The 18,644-nt window shown below is 47.5% G+C and overlaps 1 long non-coding RNA gene across 1 annotated transcript in view; it reads right to left on the bottom strand.

Moving 5' to 3' along the window:
• Nucleotides 1-1,050, bottom strand: part of LOC149441449 (uncharacterized) — a 40,372-nt gene extending 39,322 nt beyond the window's left edge. Inside the window, exon 1 of the long non-coding RNA XR_016307371.1 lies at nt 856-1,050. This is a non-coding gene — a long non-coding RNA (uncharacterized LOC149441449). The remainder of the gene's footprint in view (nt 1-855) is intronic.
• Nucleotides 1,051-18,644: the final 17,594 nt, after the last annotated feature.

Raw genomic sequence — 18,644 nt, 5'->3', positions numbered from 1 at the left:
CACTAGCATCCGCAGATGGACGTGGCATTTTTTTCCGATGCAGCACAACACAATTGTGATTACCGTGTGTTGTGGTGCACTGCAATAAATATGCTTCAGAATTGCGTTGTCTTAGTGCATTATGGTGCTATTTAAAATAAATGGCACTGCAATGCACTGACACACATAATGTGTATTGTGGTAACACACTTGTTACTGTACTACAGAGAAAAAGTGTGATTCAGCCCCAAGGCATTTGGAAAGTTAAACAGGCCAATTACTGCTTCCTATCACAAATGAACTACCAGTACATCTTTTGTAAAGAACAGACACTTTAGGCCTCTTGCACATGGAAGACTGTTTTTTACTGATTGGAACACAGGAGCATTGTTGTCTATGGAACAAAACACACAGCTGTGTAAAGATCAGTATAACAGTGATCATTACAGAGCCGTTAAATGAAAACAGAAACAGTACATTTGACTGCAGTACACACATACGTATGTTGACACATGTATACATGGATATACTGCAACAATGGCAACTAGAAGATGGTGAAGAAGAACATTTCATATGTATATACGCATACGCACATTATCGCACCTATACCTGTGTATACACAAGGTCTTTATTGAATATTTTGCTCAGGATCTGTCATCAGGTCATAAAGATAAGGTCATTTATACAGGGAAGAGGGATTAAATAAATAGAAAGATTACAATGTTGCGATTTGCACTTTAAGATGAGTATTAACCATGGGGGTGCAGGTTCCCAGTAGTGCATTCCAGCTACATTAGTGTTAGATGAAGCCTGTAGCCTGCTGTCTACTGGAGCCATAACAGTGTAGATATAGTGACAGAATGACAGGTGACTTACCTGTAAGCCAAAGACATTATTCCTCACAATATATAGATGATGTACGACAGCAAAACTAGCCCAATAATGGCAAAAAACATCAGAATGAAGATGTCCAGCATCTTGGAGGCCTTGGGATGCAGGGAAATAGCCTGGGAGGGGGCAGGGAGAGATGTGGATAAGAGGGGAGGGAGCTGCATCTGCTTACGCTGCCAGTCTTACCTCTGTCATTCGCCTCCTCTTACATTCATGCTGCTCCACCGTCAGTGCTGTGTCATCCCCAGCACAATAAACACACAAAACAAACCAATCCTTCCAGGATGAATGTTCCATACAATGCCAGTGCCAGGGCACTGTCCAGATATTTTACTATAATTTAACAGCAAAGGCAGCTCAAGATAAAAAGTCATTTTTCTTATCCACTGCAAAAAAAACAAACCAGAGTTTAGAAGCGATGTTTAGACTAAGTATAAATGTATTCAATTCCGTATAAATAAAAGGTACAGTCATCAGAAATATTTATTGTATGATCACAATTTCAGTTAAGGTCCCTCCATGCTCTTTGGTAAAAACATGTTCATTTTTGATTTTATCCTGATGAAGGGATCCTGTGCAGCTCTGAGACATTGCATTCATTCTGCAATATGACCATCTTGAATAAAACATTTGGACGTAATTTGAAGATCCTTGGTGTGCTGGCAAAATGTATATTCACTATAAAAGGGTCATAGTGTCATGAAGGTCTTGGAAAGACCTGCAGTTAAAGTGGTTGTAACGGCTGAAGGTTGTTTACCTTTAAGCATTCTATGCATGAAGCTAAAACACCTTCTGTGTACAGCAGTGCCCCCAGCCCCTTCAATACTTACCTGAGCCTCATTGCCACCCAGCGATGTGAACAGCCTTGGCCTGTTGGCCTCTGCCTCCTCATTGGCTCAGACAGCAAGTGGGAGTCATTGCTTCCCACTGCTGTCAATCACAGCAAGTCAGCCAATGAAGAGAGAGGGGTGAGGCCAAGGATGAAAAGACACATAGAACAGCGGGTGCCCCCATAGCAAGCTGCTTGATGTGGGGGCACCCGACAGGAGGGAGGGGACAGGAGAGCCTTCAGGGAACCCAAGAAGAGGAGGATCCAGGTTGCTCTCTGCAAAACCCCTGCACACAGCGGGCAAGTATAGCATGTTTGTTATTTAAAAAAAAAAACCTTTAGAATCGCTTTAAGGCAGAAGAGGGAAGCTGAAAAATGCTAGAAAGAGAGTAGGGTCAGTTAGGAAATTGTACTTTAAGGCTCCATTCACACCAATGCGTTTTTTAGTGCTTTTTGCAGAAACTCACTACATTCCATTTAACATGTTCACATCTATGCTTTCTTGAGCTGCTGCATTTTTGGAAAGGGTCAGGGACTTTTTTAAAAGCAAAAATCAGCATTTTTGCTACAATAGAGTTCAATGGAGAAGCTGCTGAAATGCATGGTAGTGCGTTTTTCATTTTCATTCTGCCCAGCAAAAAAAAACATGTAAAAAAAGGCATCAAAAACGCATGTAGAAAAACGCAAAGCAAACTGCAAAAAGCATTGGAGAAAGCATCAAATGCAAAATGCATATATGTGGGCCAAGCCTGAGTCTTATTGCTAGTTTTCAGGAAACTCAACCCCTTTGCTGCTGTTTAATAATATTTGGAGCTTGTATGTTTATCTTTCATTTTATTATGTGGTCAGATGTTACATTTAGCTGCTGACCTGACCAAATTACTTTTTTTTTTTTTTTTATTGCTGCAAGGCTTTTAAAAGCAAGCTTTTATTTCAGGGTTGTTTTGGGGGTATTTGAATATTTTTGGAGGTATGATTGTTATTTTGTTTTTAAATAACCTCTACCTTCCTTTAAACTATTTTTTTTCTGCAAGGCTTTTGTTTCATGTTGGTACTGTACTTTTTATCTTTCATTGGTGTGTTTTTTATGTATTTGTTATGTTTATGTATTTTTATTTTTTGTTGATAGGGCTTTTTTAACTTTAGGATGCTAAAAGGGGATCATTCATTTGTTACTGACCATCTGTTCTTGAAGCAGCCTTTGTTTGTAGCATCCTGCTGTATCATTTGAAAGAAAAAAACATAAGTACAAGAACACTGCACTCTTAAAACATGTCATACTGGGGGTAATTCACAAAGTGGTATCTTACACTACACTTTTTTTCTAGGTGAATGAGTAGGGGTACCATGTACTCCATACTCATTCACATGGGGGGAGTCGGGATCTGGGGACCCCCTTGCTAAAGTCCCCCCCCAGTTCCAGACCCCCACAGCCACCAGCCAGGGTTGTGAGGAAGAGGCCCTTGTCCACATCCACATGGGAATAAGGAGCTTTGGGGGGGCAGAGCCCTCTGCCCCAAAGCACCCCCCCATGTTAAGGGCATGTGACCTGGTATGGTTTTCCCTGACTTGCCAGGCTGCATGCTCGGATAAGTGTCTAGTAAGGATTTTGGGAGGGATTCCACACCGTTTTTTTAAATTTTGGTGTGGGGGGGGGGCCTGGTATGGATTGAGAAGAGGGAACTCCACACCGTTTTTTTTTTGTTTTTTTTTTTTTTCTTAATTTTTAATTGCCAGCAATTATTTTTTTACATTCATTAAATAACAGAATATGTATATATATCTTCAGATACATATACAGGTGCCGCGCTCCATATATACAAGTGATCATATAACTAGTGATATAAAAACTTTTGTGCTTCAAATCAGTGCAACATATGGTGCTCATCAAAATAATATTGATTCAATACTAAACAATAGTCCTCTTTATACTTTATAGTTATTCAGTGACAAATCCAGTGCTGTGCCATACTCCCCGTGCTCAATAGATAGGTGTGCGCTCACCTCCTTATTTAGCCAAACAAAGTGGCTAACAACGCTTTTTGTCCTATCAGGACTGGGTGGTAATCTTCATACTATGTGTGTATATCCATCCATGCCGTGGATCTATATTGCCTTTTTTCCTGCCACCAGAGGTCTCCCTTTTTCCTCCTTCCACACTGAGCCTCAATGGGATGGTTTTAAGCAGTATTTCCTTCTCCCAATAAATTGGGGAACCATGTAAGAAAGAGCCACAATAGTGCCTTATCCTGAAGGGCGGCAGCAACGGCTCCTTCCTCCCAACCCCAACCTGCAGCTCCACTTCCCAGGTCTCGCTTACCTGCCTGGGGTGCCCAGGCAGGTAAGCGAGACCTGGGAAGTGGAGCTGCAGGCTGGGGTTGGGAGGAAGGAGCCGTTGCTGCCGCCCTTCAGGATAAGGCACTATTGTGGCTCTTTCTTACATGGTTCCCCAATTTATTGGGAGAAGGAAATACTGCTTAAAACAGGGGTGGGCAAACTTTTTGACTTGAGGGCCGCAATGGGTTCATATATTGGACCCGGGAGCCGGACCAAGAGTAGATGAATGATGTGTATGTGTCATCCATAGTAAGTATAGTAATATTCCCCCATAGTAAGCATAGTAATTCATCCCCCATATAGTAATTCGTCCCCCCTGTGTCAATTCACTTACCTTTGCTCCGCGCGTTCCTCTCGCCGTGTCCCGCGCCGTTCCGGTGTAGCATGAAAATCTGTCTCCTATGAGGATCTGTCCCCCTCGACGTATCTGCGCATGTGCCAGTTTCAGGCATTAGCAGCCGATTGGCGATCTCCGGCACATGCGCAGATACGTCGAGGGGGACAGATCCTCATAGGAGACAGATTTTCATGCTACACCGGTCTTCAGGGCGGACTGTGAGAGGAGCCTAGCTCCGCGGGCCGGATTAAAAGGTCCGCCGGGCCGTATACGGCCCGCAGGCCGTAGTTTGCCCATTGCTGGCTTAAAACCATCCCATTGAGGCTCAGTGTGGAAGGAGGAAAAAGGGAGACCTCTGGTGGCAGGAAAAAAGACAATATAGATCCACGGCATGGATGGATATACACACATAGTATGAAGATTACCACCCAGTCCTGATAGGACAAAAAGCGTTGTTAGCCACTTTGTTTGGCTAAATAAGGAGGTGAGCGCACACCTATCTATTAAGCACGGGGAGTGTGGCACAGCACTGGATTTGTCACTGAATAAATATAAAGTATAAAGAGGACTATTGTTTAGTATTGAATCAATATTATTTTGATGAGCACCATATGTTGCACTGATTTGAAGCACAAAAGTTTTTATATCACTAGTTATATGATCACTTGTATATATGGAGCGCGGCACCTGTATATGTATCTGAAGATATATATACATATTCTGTTATTTAATATATGTTTCACACAGATAAAGAGTATTGTATAAAGTGTTGATGCACCATAATTTGATTTAATAGTTTGTTTAATACTTTATTGCACAAGGGGAGTATCACATTTTGGCTCACGAGTATTACCTATTTCATTTGCCTCCTTTTTTTACATTCAATGTTAGCAGGGAACCCTGCTGAAAACAGATTACTCATCAGTTGTTAACAATGTGGCAGCTGCCCGCTGCTTAACAACCATGACAGGTACTGGTTGTTAAGGAGGGTTGCAGCCACCCGCTCCTTAACAACCACATATCACATGCCTCGACCACTACTTAATTACTGCATGCATTTCATTATTTATTTCCTTCTGTGAATTGCTGTTAATGTATTCCTATTCAGTATTTACCTAGCGTTTTTGCTATTTGCAGTAAATGTAGCATACTAGCAATAGTGAATTCACATTTTCATTATCGCATGCAATATGTGGTCACATGACCGACATAATGCTTGCAATAACCTTTAGTGAATTGTCCCACTGTATCATTTACATTCATCATGCTTACCTATCCCCATAGATAAAATAGGGTCAGGCCTTGCTGCTTAAAATGGCCCTGCTGGGGGGGGGGGGGGGGGGGGGAGGAGTGGAGCGTTGTCTGGCCATGCATGCATAATGACATGGTTTCATCAGCTCTCACTTCTCACCTTCCCATCAACTGCTGCTTTCAAGCTACACAATGGCACCCCTGCTCAGTGTAGTGGGATAGAAACCTTCCTTTCTGATGGCAAGCACCAGGAGATGGCAAGCACCAAAATGGCTGATGCGGAGTCGCAGAACCTGCAGCTGACATTCCCACTTTGCACAGGGCATCAAACATCTCCCCCATTGACCAACAGTGAGTCTCTTGTAAATTTCCCTGCACACTTCCAGGATATTGGGGATGGGAAGACTAGGGATGGTCAAGATGACCCACTGGGGATTGTCACCCAAGACAAGCAAAAATGCTTCAATGCCTTCCTGCTTAAAGAGGTGAAGGACACATATCAGTGCAGCTTCATCAAACTAAAAGTGGACACCTCACAGCTAAAGGGGGGGGGGGTCAAGAGAATGTGAATTGGAGGAAAAGTGGAAATACACCCCTCAAATGCTGAAGGCACCAATTAACAAAACCAGACAACGAGACAGTGAGGAACAGAAGTATTTGAACACCCCACGATTTTGCAAGTTTCCCACTTAGAAATCATGGAGGGGTCTGAAATTCACATTGTATGTGCATTCCCACTCTGAGAGACAGAATTTAAAAAAAAATCAGGAAATCACATTGTATGATTTTTAAAGAATTTATTTGTCTTGCACTGCTGAACATAAGTATTTGAACACCTGAGAAACAGCAAGAATTCTGGCTCTCAAAGACCTGTTTCTGTGCCTTTAAAAAGTCCACCTCTACTCCACTCATTAATCTGACTTAGTAGCACCTGTCTGAGCTCTTTAAAGACACCTGTCCACCCCACAGTCATTCAGACACCAACTACTACCATGGTCAAGACCAAAGAGCTGTCAAAAGACACCAGAGACAAAATTGTGGACCTCCACAAGGCTGGAAAGTGATACGGGGCAATTGCCAAGCAGCTTGGTGAAAATAGATCAACTGTTGGAGCAATTGTTAGAAAATGGAAGAGGCTAAAGACGACTGTCAGTCTCCCTCGGACTGGGGCTCCATGCAAGATCTCACCTCGTGGGGTATCACTGATGATAAGAAAGGTGAGGAATCAGCCCAGAACTACAAGGGAGGAGCTGGTCAATGACAGGAAGAGAGCTGGGACCACAGTTTCAAAGGTCACTGTCGGTAGAGCACTACGCCGTCATGGTTTCAAATCATGCATTGCACGGAAGGTTCCCCTGCTCAAGTCATCACATGTCTAGGCCCGTCTGAAGTTTGCCAATGACAATCTGGATGATCCAGAGGAGGCATGGGAGAAAGTCATGTGGTCAGATAAGACCAAAGTAGAACTTTTTGGTCTAAACTTCACTTTTTTGGAGGAAAAAGGATGAGTTGCATCCCAAGAACACCATCCCTACTGTGAAGCATGAGGGTGATAACATCAGGCTTTGGGGGTGCTTTTCTGCAAAGGGGACAGGACGACTGCACTGTATTAAGGAGAGGATGAATGGGGCCATTTATTGTGAGATTTTGAGCAACAACCTCCTTCCCTCAGTCAGAGCATTGAAGATGGGTCGTGGCTGGGTCTTCCAACATGACAACGACCCAAAGCACACAGCCAGGATAACCAAGGAGTGGCTCCATAAGAAGCATATAAAGGTTCTGCAGTGGCCTAGCCAGTCTCCAGACCTAAATCCAATAAAACATCTTTGGAGGGAGCTGAAACTCCGTGTTGCTCAGCGACAGCCCCGAAACCTGACAGATCAGGTGTGCAAACCTGGTCAAGAACTACAGGAATCGTTTGACCTACGTAACGTAATTGCAAACAAAGTCTTCTGTACCAAATTTTAACGCTGATTTTCTCAGGTGTTCAAATACTTATGTTCAGCAGTGCAAGACAAATACATTCTTTAAAAATCATACAATGTGATTTCCTGAATTTTTTTTTACATTCTGTCTCTCAGAGTGGGAATGCACCTACAATGTGAATTTCAGACCCCTCCATGAGTGCTAAGTGGGAGAACTTGCAAAATCGCAGGGTGTGCAAATACTTCTGTTCCTCACTGTATAAGAATAAAGGGGCTACCAGAAGTGACAAGGAACCAAGTTCTGCCGCCTACACTCTTGGGTATTTTAGCCAGATCTTGAGGTGCTCACTTAGTCAACCCCTGAAAAGTTGAATATGTACACAGAGCCCTTGTGCCTAAACATGGGGATGTGGCCAATCCCAGGAACATGAAGTGCATTACATTGCCATTATGCAACATATGCATAAAAGGGGCTAAACTATATTTTTACATGGACCTGTCACACTGCACCCTGTTCATGAGAAGATCCCTGTGCCCCCTCTTGTAGCTGCTTAGAAATGAGTTCCATTTTGTCTAATGGTCGGCTAAGAATGTCATCACAGCAGCCCTGCGAGATAAGGGTGACTTGGGAGGTGTCAGGGAATGGGAAGATCGCCGCGGCGATCGAATGTGCTATTTAAACCCGGCTCTTGCAATGCTCAAGTGCCTTATGGTCTTATCTGTGTTCCTGAGTTCCTGAGAGTAGATTGTTTGTTGCCGACCCTACCTGATCCTGATTTGCTGTCCGTCTTCTGCTCTGATCCCTAGCTTTGTCTGACCATTCTCCTGCTTAACCCCATACGTTCTGACCTCCTGTTGACGAACCCGGATTGTGACCTGTTTATCCCTCTGCCTGCTGATTCTGTACTACACCGCCACCACTGTTACCGACCCGGCCTGCCCGACTCTGCTTCAGTTACCTCCTCACATCAGACTCTTACCCGCTATACACCTTCAACGGTGCCTCTACCACAGCTGGGTGAACCCAGGGGCCACGACCTGGTCTCGGCCTGCTCCAAGTCCATCCCCACCATCAGGGGCTCTGGTGAACAAGCAGGTCGGAGCTTAGATTTCGCGCCTTGGGGGATTCTGGTCTGGAGTGCTAGAGGCTACCACGGTTTGATTCCTGGCAGAACCATACGGCCATGTCAGAGTCTGGAGGAGGACCTTCACCCTGGGAAGAGATGTGCCAACATCTGGCGGCACTCACACGGGCAGTGAAGACCCTGGAAGAGGGATACAAGCACCTGGAGGGACAGGTCCAGAGCCTGGCCGCACCAGCACCCACAACTCCAGGCCCAGTGGGTATGCCTCCGAACATGAGTGCAGCGGGGTCTGCAGTTGGAGCAGCATTTAAAATCCCCCCGCCAGAGCCAAGAGTACCGACCCCTGAGCGGTTCAGTGGGGACCGAGGGAAGTTCAGGGCCTTCCAAAATTCCTGCCAGCTGTACTTTGACCTGCAACCCCAGACCTTCTCTTCCGAATCGGTGAAGGTAGGATTTGTCATATCCTTGCTGCAGGGTGAGCCCCAGGGATGGGCTCATCGCCTGATGGAGGCCCATCACCTACATTTAAATACTGTCGCCACATTCTTTAAGGCGATGGCACAACTGTACGATGACCCGCATCGAGCCGCCTCAGCAGCCCTCTATTCATTACAACAGGGGTGCCGGGTAGCGGAGGACTATGCCGCTGAGTTCAGGCAATGGAGTGGAGACGCACAGTGGAATGATGCAGCTTTACGCCACCAGTTCCGGTTGGGACTGTCAGAACCACTGAAGGATGAGTTGGCGAGAACAGGAATTCCAGACTCCTTGGAAGGTTTAATCGATCGGGCCATACAGATCGATTGCTGACTGCGGGAAAGGAGACAGGAGAGGTCCAGCCAGGGGCAGAGAACTTCATGGATGATGCCTAGAGTACCAGTCATGCCAAGGGTCAGTGTAGGAAGTCGGCGCTCCGAACCGTCCAAGGGGGCGGAGCCTATGCAACTCGGACTGATGCAGCCTACTCTCTCTACTGAGGAATGACAGAGGCGTCGAGCCAATAACCTGTGTCTTTACTGCGGAGCAGCGGGTCATATAGTGCTTTCCTGTCCGAAGAAAGACTGTAAGTTCTCCTCTATTCCTTTTAATATATCTACTTTATGTGCAGGCAACCCCACTCACTTGGCTGTACCTGTGTCTTTTCAGCTTCCGGAGGAAGCACACAGGTGATGGCTATTATTGATTCCGGGGCCTGTAGTTGCTTTGTCGATCTTGGTTTCGCTACCCAGCACCAGATACCGTTGCTCGCCAAAGAACATGGGATGAATATTTTTCTGGCGGATGGGTCTCGGATAAAATCGGGGATGGTAGACCGGGAAACCCCTCCTATACACACCACGGTGGTGGGTTATCACCAGGAGTTTCTCCACTTAGACGCCATCGCGTCCCCCCTATTTCCAGTTTTTTTTGGGGCTCCCTTGGCTACGAGCTCACGACCCCCAAATTGACTGGAAGTCCGGGTCGGTCCAGTTCCACTCACGATACTGTCAGGAACATTGTCTACCTAGGGCATCACTAGATACCCCGGCCTTGTTAACTGTAAGCTCTGAGGCCGAGTTAGCTCAAATGGTACCTGCAGCTTACCACCAATTCCTGGACGTGTTTAGTCCACGGGGCAGAGGTTCTTCCCCCAGATCGGTCCTATGATTGCCCCATCGATCTGCTCCCAGGCTCCGAGATTCCTTTCGGCAGCATTTTTCCCTTATCTGAGCGGGAACTAGGGGCCTTAAGAGAATATATAGACGAGAGCCTCTGGAAGGGATTTATCCGCCCTTCCACATCCCCGGCCGGGACAGGGATTTTCTTTGTTGAAAAGAAGGACGGATCCCTGAGACCGTGTGTTGATTACAGAGACCTCAATAAGATTACGGTCAAAAAACGCTACCCCCTTCTTTTGGTCCCAGAATTGTTTCAGAGATTGAGGACGGCATCCATCTTCTCCAAGTTGGACCTCAGGGGTGCCTATAACTTGGTTCGGATACGTGAGGGGGACGAGTGGAAAACGGTGTTTCGAACTCGGTTCGGACATTTTAAATGTCTTGTCATGCCTTTTGAGCTATGTAATGCACAGGCCACCATCCAGCACTTTGTCAATGACATTTTCAGGGACTTTCTGGATATCTTTGTCATTGTCTATTTGGACGATATCCTGATATTTTCCTCTTCCCTGGAAGCACATCGGGGACATGTTAAGAGTGTGCTGGAACGCCTCCGTCAGCATGGCCTTTATGCGAAAGCCAAGAAATGCTTCTTTGAACAGGAAAGCATTTCATTTCTTGGTTTAATAATCTCCACTACAGGGATCGCTATAGACCCACAAAAGATCTCGGCCATCCTGGAATGGCCTGCCCCCATGGATAAGAAGGGAGTTCAGAGATTTACTGGGTTCGACAATTTTTATAGAAAGTTCATAAAGAACTTCTCAGGCCCGGTAGCGCCCATTACCCAGCTCACCAAGGTAGGAGTACGTTTCCAATGGACTCCAGCTGCACAGGCAGCTTTTGATGCATTGAAAAAACTACTTTTCAGCGGCTCCCATTCTGAGCCACCCTGACGCATCCCTACCCTACATACCAGAGGTAGACGCATCGGAAGTGGCTGTTGGAGCAGTATTGTCACAGAGGGTAGGGGCCAAGGAGCTAATGCACCCAGTGGCTTTTTTCTCCAGGAAGCGATCTCCTTCTGAAAGGAACTACGATATTGGGGATAGGGAGTTACTAGCCATTAAGACAGCTCTGGAGGAATGGCGTTATCTGCTAGAGGGGGCCCTACACCCCATTCTGGTCTATACTGACCACAAAAACCTTGAGTATTTAAAAACAGCCAAATGCCTCCGTCCATGCCAGGCCAGATGGGCACTGTTTTTCGCTAGATTTAGTCTTCACATAACGTATCGTCCTGGGTCAAAGAACACTAAGCCTGATGCCCTTTCTCGGATGTTCGAGGATCCTAGGGAGACGCCCCAGCCAGACACCATCCTGCCGGCAGGTAGCTTTCTATTGCTACAGTCGGAACTATTGTCTAAATTGCAGGCGGCCTCCAACCAGGTTCCTGACCTGCCTGGGGTCTCCCTGCTGAACAAGGAGGGTCTTTTTTGGAGAGGGGAACAGGTTGTGGTACCCAAGGAGGTCCAATCCCTGGTGTTGTGGTTTTGTCATGACCATCCCCTAGCAGGACACTTCGGGATGCATAAGACATTAGAGCTGACACGACGCACATTTTGGTGCCCAAACATGGCCAAGGACTGTGAAGCATATGTGAAATCTTGCATGGTCTGTAACCGAAACAAACCCACCAGAGACAAGGCCTGGGGCCTATTGAAACCTCTGCCAATACCTGACCGACCCTGGAGTATGATCTCGTTAGATTTTATTGTTGACTTGCCACCCTCACGAGACCACACCGTGATCTTTGTGGTTGTGGATCGCCTGTCTAAAATGGCCCATTTTCTGCCACTAGCCAAGACACCATCGGCCTCTGAAACAGCCCAAGTATTTATTAAAGAGATTGTGAGGCTGCACGAAGTGCCAAAAGAGATTGTCTCGGACCGTGGAGTACAGTTTACTTCCAGATTCTGGAAAGCATTATGTAAGGGGCTGGTGATTAAGTTATCTTTCTCGTCAGCATATCACCCCCAGACAAACGGGCAGACAGAGCGAACTAATCAAATGCTTGAGCAATACCTGGAATGCTATACATCTTTCCTGCAGGATGACTGGCTGACACTTCTACCAATGGCGGAATTTGCATATAACAATGCAAATCATTCCGCCACCAACCAATCCCCATTTTTCGCTAATTATGGGTTTCACCCTACCTTCCTGCCAGACCTGGTTCCTGAGAACTGTCCCGGCAGCCCAGGACACCTTAGAATTCGTCACTGCCAATAACAAGCTACTACAAGAGACAATGGCTAAGGCCCAAGAGGACAGTAAAAGGTTCTGTGACAGGAGAAGAAAGGGAGATTTGGTTATACATCCTGGGGATCGGGTTTGGTTATAAACGGTCAACCTGAAACTGACTTGCCCATCCAGAAAATTGGCACCCAAGTTTGTGGGGCCCTTCCAAGTAGAACATAAGATTAATGAAGTAGCGCTTAAATTGACTCTCCCTGAGTCCCTCAAGATACACCCAGTCTTCCATGTATCGTTGTTGAAGCCTGTGGTTCCAGACCCCTTTTTAGACCGCAGGTCTAGACCTTCAGAAGCCATAGACATCAATGGAGAGGAAGAATCTGAGGTGGAAGCAATTTTGGATTGTAGGAGGGGTGGTCAGGCACAATATTTAATTAAGTGGAAAGGCTATGGGCCGGAAGAAAACTTGTGGGAAACTGCCCAGAACGTCCATGCCCCAGATTAATGTGGGAATTCCTACGTAACCAGCCTCAAAGGCGGAATCAGGTGGGCATCCGGAGGCTGCCCGTAAGGGGGGGCAATGTCAGGGAATGGGAAGATTGCCACAGCAATCGAATCTGCACATGCGTAGAAACCTGACAAAACGTATAGGCAGGCGGGCAGTAGGACCCAGGCGCACCTGTCACCAATGACGGCGCCGGGCAAGCACTAGGACCCTGGAGCGCCTGTCAGGAGTCGGGCGGACTGTTTAAACCCGGCTGGCTCTTGCAATGCTCAAGTGTCATATGGTCTTATCTGTGGCCTAAATTCCTGTGAGTAGATTGTTTGTTGCTGACCCTGCCTGATCCTGATTTGCTGTCCGTCTCCTGCTCTGATCCCTGGCTTTGTCTGACCATTCTCCTGCTTAACCCCATACGTTCTGACCTCCTGTTGACGAACCCGGATTGTGACCGGTTTATCCCTCTGCCTGCTGATTCTGTACTACACCGCCACCACTGTTACCGACCCAGCCTGCCCGACGCTGCTTCAGTTACCTCCTCACATCACTCTTGCCTGCTATACACCTTCAACGGTGCCTCTACCACAGCTGGTGGAACCCAGGGGCCGCGACCTGGTCTCTGCCTGCTCCAAGTCCATCCCCACCATCAGGGGCTCTGGTGAACAAGCAGTTTGGAGCTTAGATTCCGCGCCTTGGGGGATTTCCGGTCTGTGGAGTGCTAGAGGCTACCACGGTTTGATTCCTGACAGGAGGCTTCCTGCAAGCTGTAAAGCTTCTGGACATAAATACCACAGACTGGCAATCTCTGGATCACCTCATGCCTCCATCAATCTCTGAGAGCTGGTAAGTGGTAGACAACATATGTAGGTGTGTCTGCCATCTGACAATCCTCCTGGTTGAACAAATGCCGGGCCAGAGGAGTTCTTACTCTCAGTGAACTCATACCATATACAGTAAGCACCACCTGACTCTTCATCTTTTGACTTGTGTTAGTTGCTGACTAAGGCTCCAAGGGGCCTATTTACAATAAATGAAATACAGTGTGGGGCCTGAACCCAGGCTGCCAGTTGTTATGTTCCCTGTGGGTCTGTCAAGAGCTGCTGACCCTTGGGATCTATTCATATCTACAGCTGGATTTTTTTTTTTGCAAAACTACATAGAGCCATCTTTCTTAACAATGCTTAGCACGTTGTCATTATGGTCCTTATACCTTGATTTGTGATTCGGCTTCACTAAAGGATTTGCATAAACTGCTTTTTTTTATTACCGGATCGTATATGTACACTGACATGTTGTTCTTTAATTTGTATTTATCTTGTACCACATTACTGTTTTATAATTGATTGGGAAAGGGGGGGTGGGGAACAAGCGAGATGGTTGCTCACTCCACCCTGTTAGTTGTAACCCCTGATATGTGGGATGTAATTTCTGACAGGGAGACATACTGGGGATATCCCCAGTTACTCACATGATTTGGTCACAGGATGCAACCAAGAATGTAGCTAGAATGCATTGTTCATGTTCCATTGTTTGTTGCTGGTTTATAATATGGTTGTATCTTCCACATGCTATCAGTATACCTTATATGTATTGTACTATGGGATAGCTCTGGAATGACAGCCAGCCAGTTTGGTGAAAGCAAAATAGTTAATTAATTTGGATCACGGATAAACAAAAGACAGCTTACTTCAGCCAAAGTCTATAAACAGTCCAAAACCTGGTATCAGAAGCTATACCACAAGCTCACCCTTAATCTTCGGTCCCATACAGATTTTAGGCTCCTCCATAGTATGGGTGCCAGGCAGGCCACATTGGAGGTCAGCAGCCTGTGTCTCAGCTTGTCTGAAAACTTCCACTTGCCACACAGCTTGTGAGTCTTTCTCCCATTCACTTCCCTGACACACATGCTGACTTCCCTCTGCTGCCATTTAAGTCTCCCTCACCTGGGACTTAACCGCTTTGGGACCAAAGTCCTGTTAGTCTTTGCAGTTGTCTCCCTTAATGAGACCACACCACAAATATTGGGGAAATGTATCTGCCATCCAGCACAAATTCCTGGTGTCCTGTACAAATCCCCCCTCTGCCTTGACGCAGAGGTGTGCAAGGCAATGTGGGACACCCTACGATGTACCCTAGAGAAGGCGTCCGCGTTTTTGTGTTGCTTTCCTGGTCTTTGTTTAACTTCAAATCTGAACTCTTGCAATGCCAAAAATCATCTGGTAACTCTGGCATTTGTGTATTTATTCTGTCTCACACAGGTCAATGGGGCATGGTCTGACACCAGGTGAAATATAGCGTAGTGAATCCAGTGCCCACTTAATGGCCAGAAACTCCTGCTCCACCACAGCGTAATTTCTCTCGGTGGCTGTCAATTTTCTACTACAACTATGGGGTGTTCCTCCCTATTGACTTCTTGGGACAGAACAGATAATAAACCTTCACTGGAGGCATCGGTTTGAACAATAAATTCTCTCAAGAAGTCCAGAGCGACCAGCACTGGATACTGACACAAAGCTGTTTTAAGCTCCTGGAAAGCATTCTCAGCCTTGTCATTCCATTTCACCATAACTGACTTTTTACCCTTTGTCAGATCCATGAGAGTGGCAGCAATAGTGGCGAAATTGGGGACAAACCTGCGGTAGTACCCCACGATGCCCAAAAAGGCCTGCACCTATTTCTTCGTGACTGGGTGGGGCCAAGCCTGGAAAGCCTCTACTTTGTTCATCTGTGGTTTCACCAACCCTCTACCTACAATGTACCCCAGGTACTTGGTCTCTTCCATAGCAGTGGCACAATTTTCTGGGTTCACAGTAAATCCCTCCTTCTTTAAAAAGTTTAAGACAGCCTGCACTCAGGGAAGATGTTTTTTGGATGTGATCACTTAACCGACCACAGCTGTTGTGATCTACCAGTGAGCCTAATTAATGTGAGAATACGTGCATGTGGAAGTAAGACACTGGCACAGAATGCAGTTTGCCAACTTCCTAATTTCTACTTTATTGAGGAAATAACAGTAACATTTATAAGTCTCATGACGCAGGCGAAGCATGTCCGATGATTGGGTGAAAAGTCCCCTAAGTTTCCTGCGTGTTATTCCATCCGTGTTCATATCTTCCAATCATTGTCACCAAAACAACTCATTCCCTTTTTATGGGGGGTTGTTTACATTAAAATACTTTTCTTCTGAGTCACCTAGGGTGAGACTCCAGATGAAGGCGCCATCTTAATTATCATTGTTCTGTCAACCTATATCTGATTGTTTACTTAAGAGAGTAAGGAATTTAAAGAGCAAGAAGCTCTTTAAAGAGAAAGAAGCAGAGAGTAGCAAGACTATAAAATTGTCATTTTACTGATCATCTAATACAGTGGTTCTCAACCTTTCTAATGCCGCGACCCCTTAATACAGTTCCTCATGTTGTGGTGACCCCCAACCATAAAATTATTTTCGTTGCTACTTCATAACTGTAATTTTGCAGTGGGAGGACTAGTGCCACATCATTGGTGTCAGTGGAAGGAGTAGTGCCCCATCGTTGGTGTCAGTGGAAGGAGTAGTGCCCCATCGTTGGTGTCAGTGGAAGGAGTAGTGCCCCATCGTTGGTGTCAGTGGGGGGAATAGTGCCCCATCGTTGGTGTCAGTGGGGGGAATAGTGCCCCATCGTTGGTGTCAGTGGGGGGAATAGTGCCCCATCGTTGGTGTCAGTGGGGGGAATAGTGCCCCATCGTTGGTGTCAGTGGGGGGAATAGTGCCCCATCGTTGGTGTCAGTGGGGGGCATAGTGCCCCATCGTTGGTGTCAGTGGGGGGCATAGTGCCCCATCGTTGGTGTCAGTGGGGGGCATAGTGCCCCATCGTTGGTGTCAGTGGGGGGCATAGTGCCCCATCGTTGGTGTCAGTGGGGGGCATAGTGCCCCATCGTTGGTGTCAGTGGGGGGAATAGTGCCCCATCGTTGGTGTCAGTGGGGGAGGAACAGTGCCTCTTCGTTGGTGTCAGTGGGGGAGGAACAGTGCCTCTTCGTTGGTGTCAGTGGGGGAGGAACAGTGCCTCTTCGTTGGTGTCAGTGGGGGAGGAACAGTGCCTCTTCGTTGGTGTCAGTGGGGGAGGAACAGTGCCTCTTCGTTGGTGTCAGTGGGGGAGGAACAGTGCCTCTTCGTTGGTGTCAGTGGGGGAGGAACAGTGCCTCTTCGTTGGTGTCAGTGGGGGAGGAACAGTGCCTCTTCGTTGGTGTCAGTGGGGGAGGAACAGTGCCTCTTCGTTGGTGTCAGTGGGGGAGGAACAGTGCCTCTTCGTTGGTGTCAGTGGGGGAGGAACAGTGCCTCTTCGTTGGTGTCAGTGGGGGAGGAACAGTGCCTCTTCGTTGGTGTCAGTGGGGGAGGAACAGTGCCTCTTCGTTGGTGTCAGTGGGGGAGAGGAGCGGCTGCTCCTTCTTCCAGTGCGGCCGCTCGATTTTCGCGGGGCCGCTCGGCTCCGCCTCCTCACCGGTGATTGGTCGCCTGTGTGCCTTTCCAGTGCTGGCGCCCAATCACCGGTGAGGAGGCGGAGCCGAGCGGCCGCGTGACTATCGAGCGGCCGAACTGAAAGAAGGAGCAGCCGCGCTTCCTGGACCGGATCGTCGCGGGACCGGAGCCAGGTAAGGTACAGCAGCCCCTCTGCCCACCCCTGTACTTGGTGTCCGTTGGAGGAGGAGGGGGGGCGGTGCCGCGCCGCCCCTCGAAGAAGTGCCGCTCTGACACCGGCTCGCACCGGCATATAAGACGATCCCCGACTTTTCAGAAGATTTTCAGGGGTTGAAAAGTCATCTTATACGCCGGAAAATATGGTAGATTCTGTGCCCTGGGGAATCCTGTTCTGTGGACTGCTAGAGGTACCGCCAGACGGTGTCTGACAGAACCATATGGCCATGATGGAGCCTGAAAGAGGGCCATCCCCACTGGAGGACATATGTCAACATCTGGCGGCACTAACCCAAGCCGTCAAAATGCTGCAGGAGGGTTACACACACCCTGAGAATCTGATCCAGACGTTAGCCGCACCAGCTGCTCCGTCCCAGAGCTCGGTTTCTCCTTCTGCAGCCAGAGAGCCTTCAGAACCTCCCATCCGAGCAGTAGTCACATTGCCTCCACCGGAACCCCGTGTACCATTGCTGGAACGTTTCAGCGGAGACCGAGCTAAATTCAGGGCCTTCCGGAACGCATGCCAGCTGTAGTTTAGCCTGCAGCCACGGACATTTTCTTCTAAATCGGTAAAAGTGGGGTTCATTGTCTCTTTACTCCAGGACGAGCCCCAGGGCTGGGCTCACCGACTAATGGAGACCCACAATCCTCATCTGGAGACCATGAATTCAGACGCTGGATGGGGGACACCCGGTGGAATGATGCTGCACTACGCCACCAGTTTCGCATGGGTCTGTCCGAGTTCCTTAAGGACGAGTTAGCCAGGGTGGGCCTACCTGACTCTTTGGAGAACCTCATCACCCTGACCATACAGATTGACCGCAGACTGCGGGAACGCAGATTAGAGAGGTCCAGTCAGGGTCAGAGACCCACATGGGTACTTCCCTGTGCTCCAGTCCAATCTCTGCCAGAAGGAAGCTGGAAGGAGTCTGAGGAGTTGCCAGAACCTATGCAGCTCGGATTGGCACGTCCATCGTTGTCAGTCGA

This window comes from Staurois parvus, unplaced genomic scaffold, assembly GCF_062004578.1.
Source record: "Staurois parvus isolate SC_StPar_1 unplaced genomic scaffold, SC_StPar_1.0 ptg000983l, whole genome shotgun sequence".
NCBI lineage: Eukaryota > Metazoa > Chordata > Amphibia > Anura > Ranidae > Staurois > Staurois parvus.
Note: the sequence above shows the minus strand (reverse complement) of the source record. Positions and strands in the feature narration are given on the sequence as shown.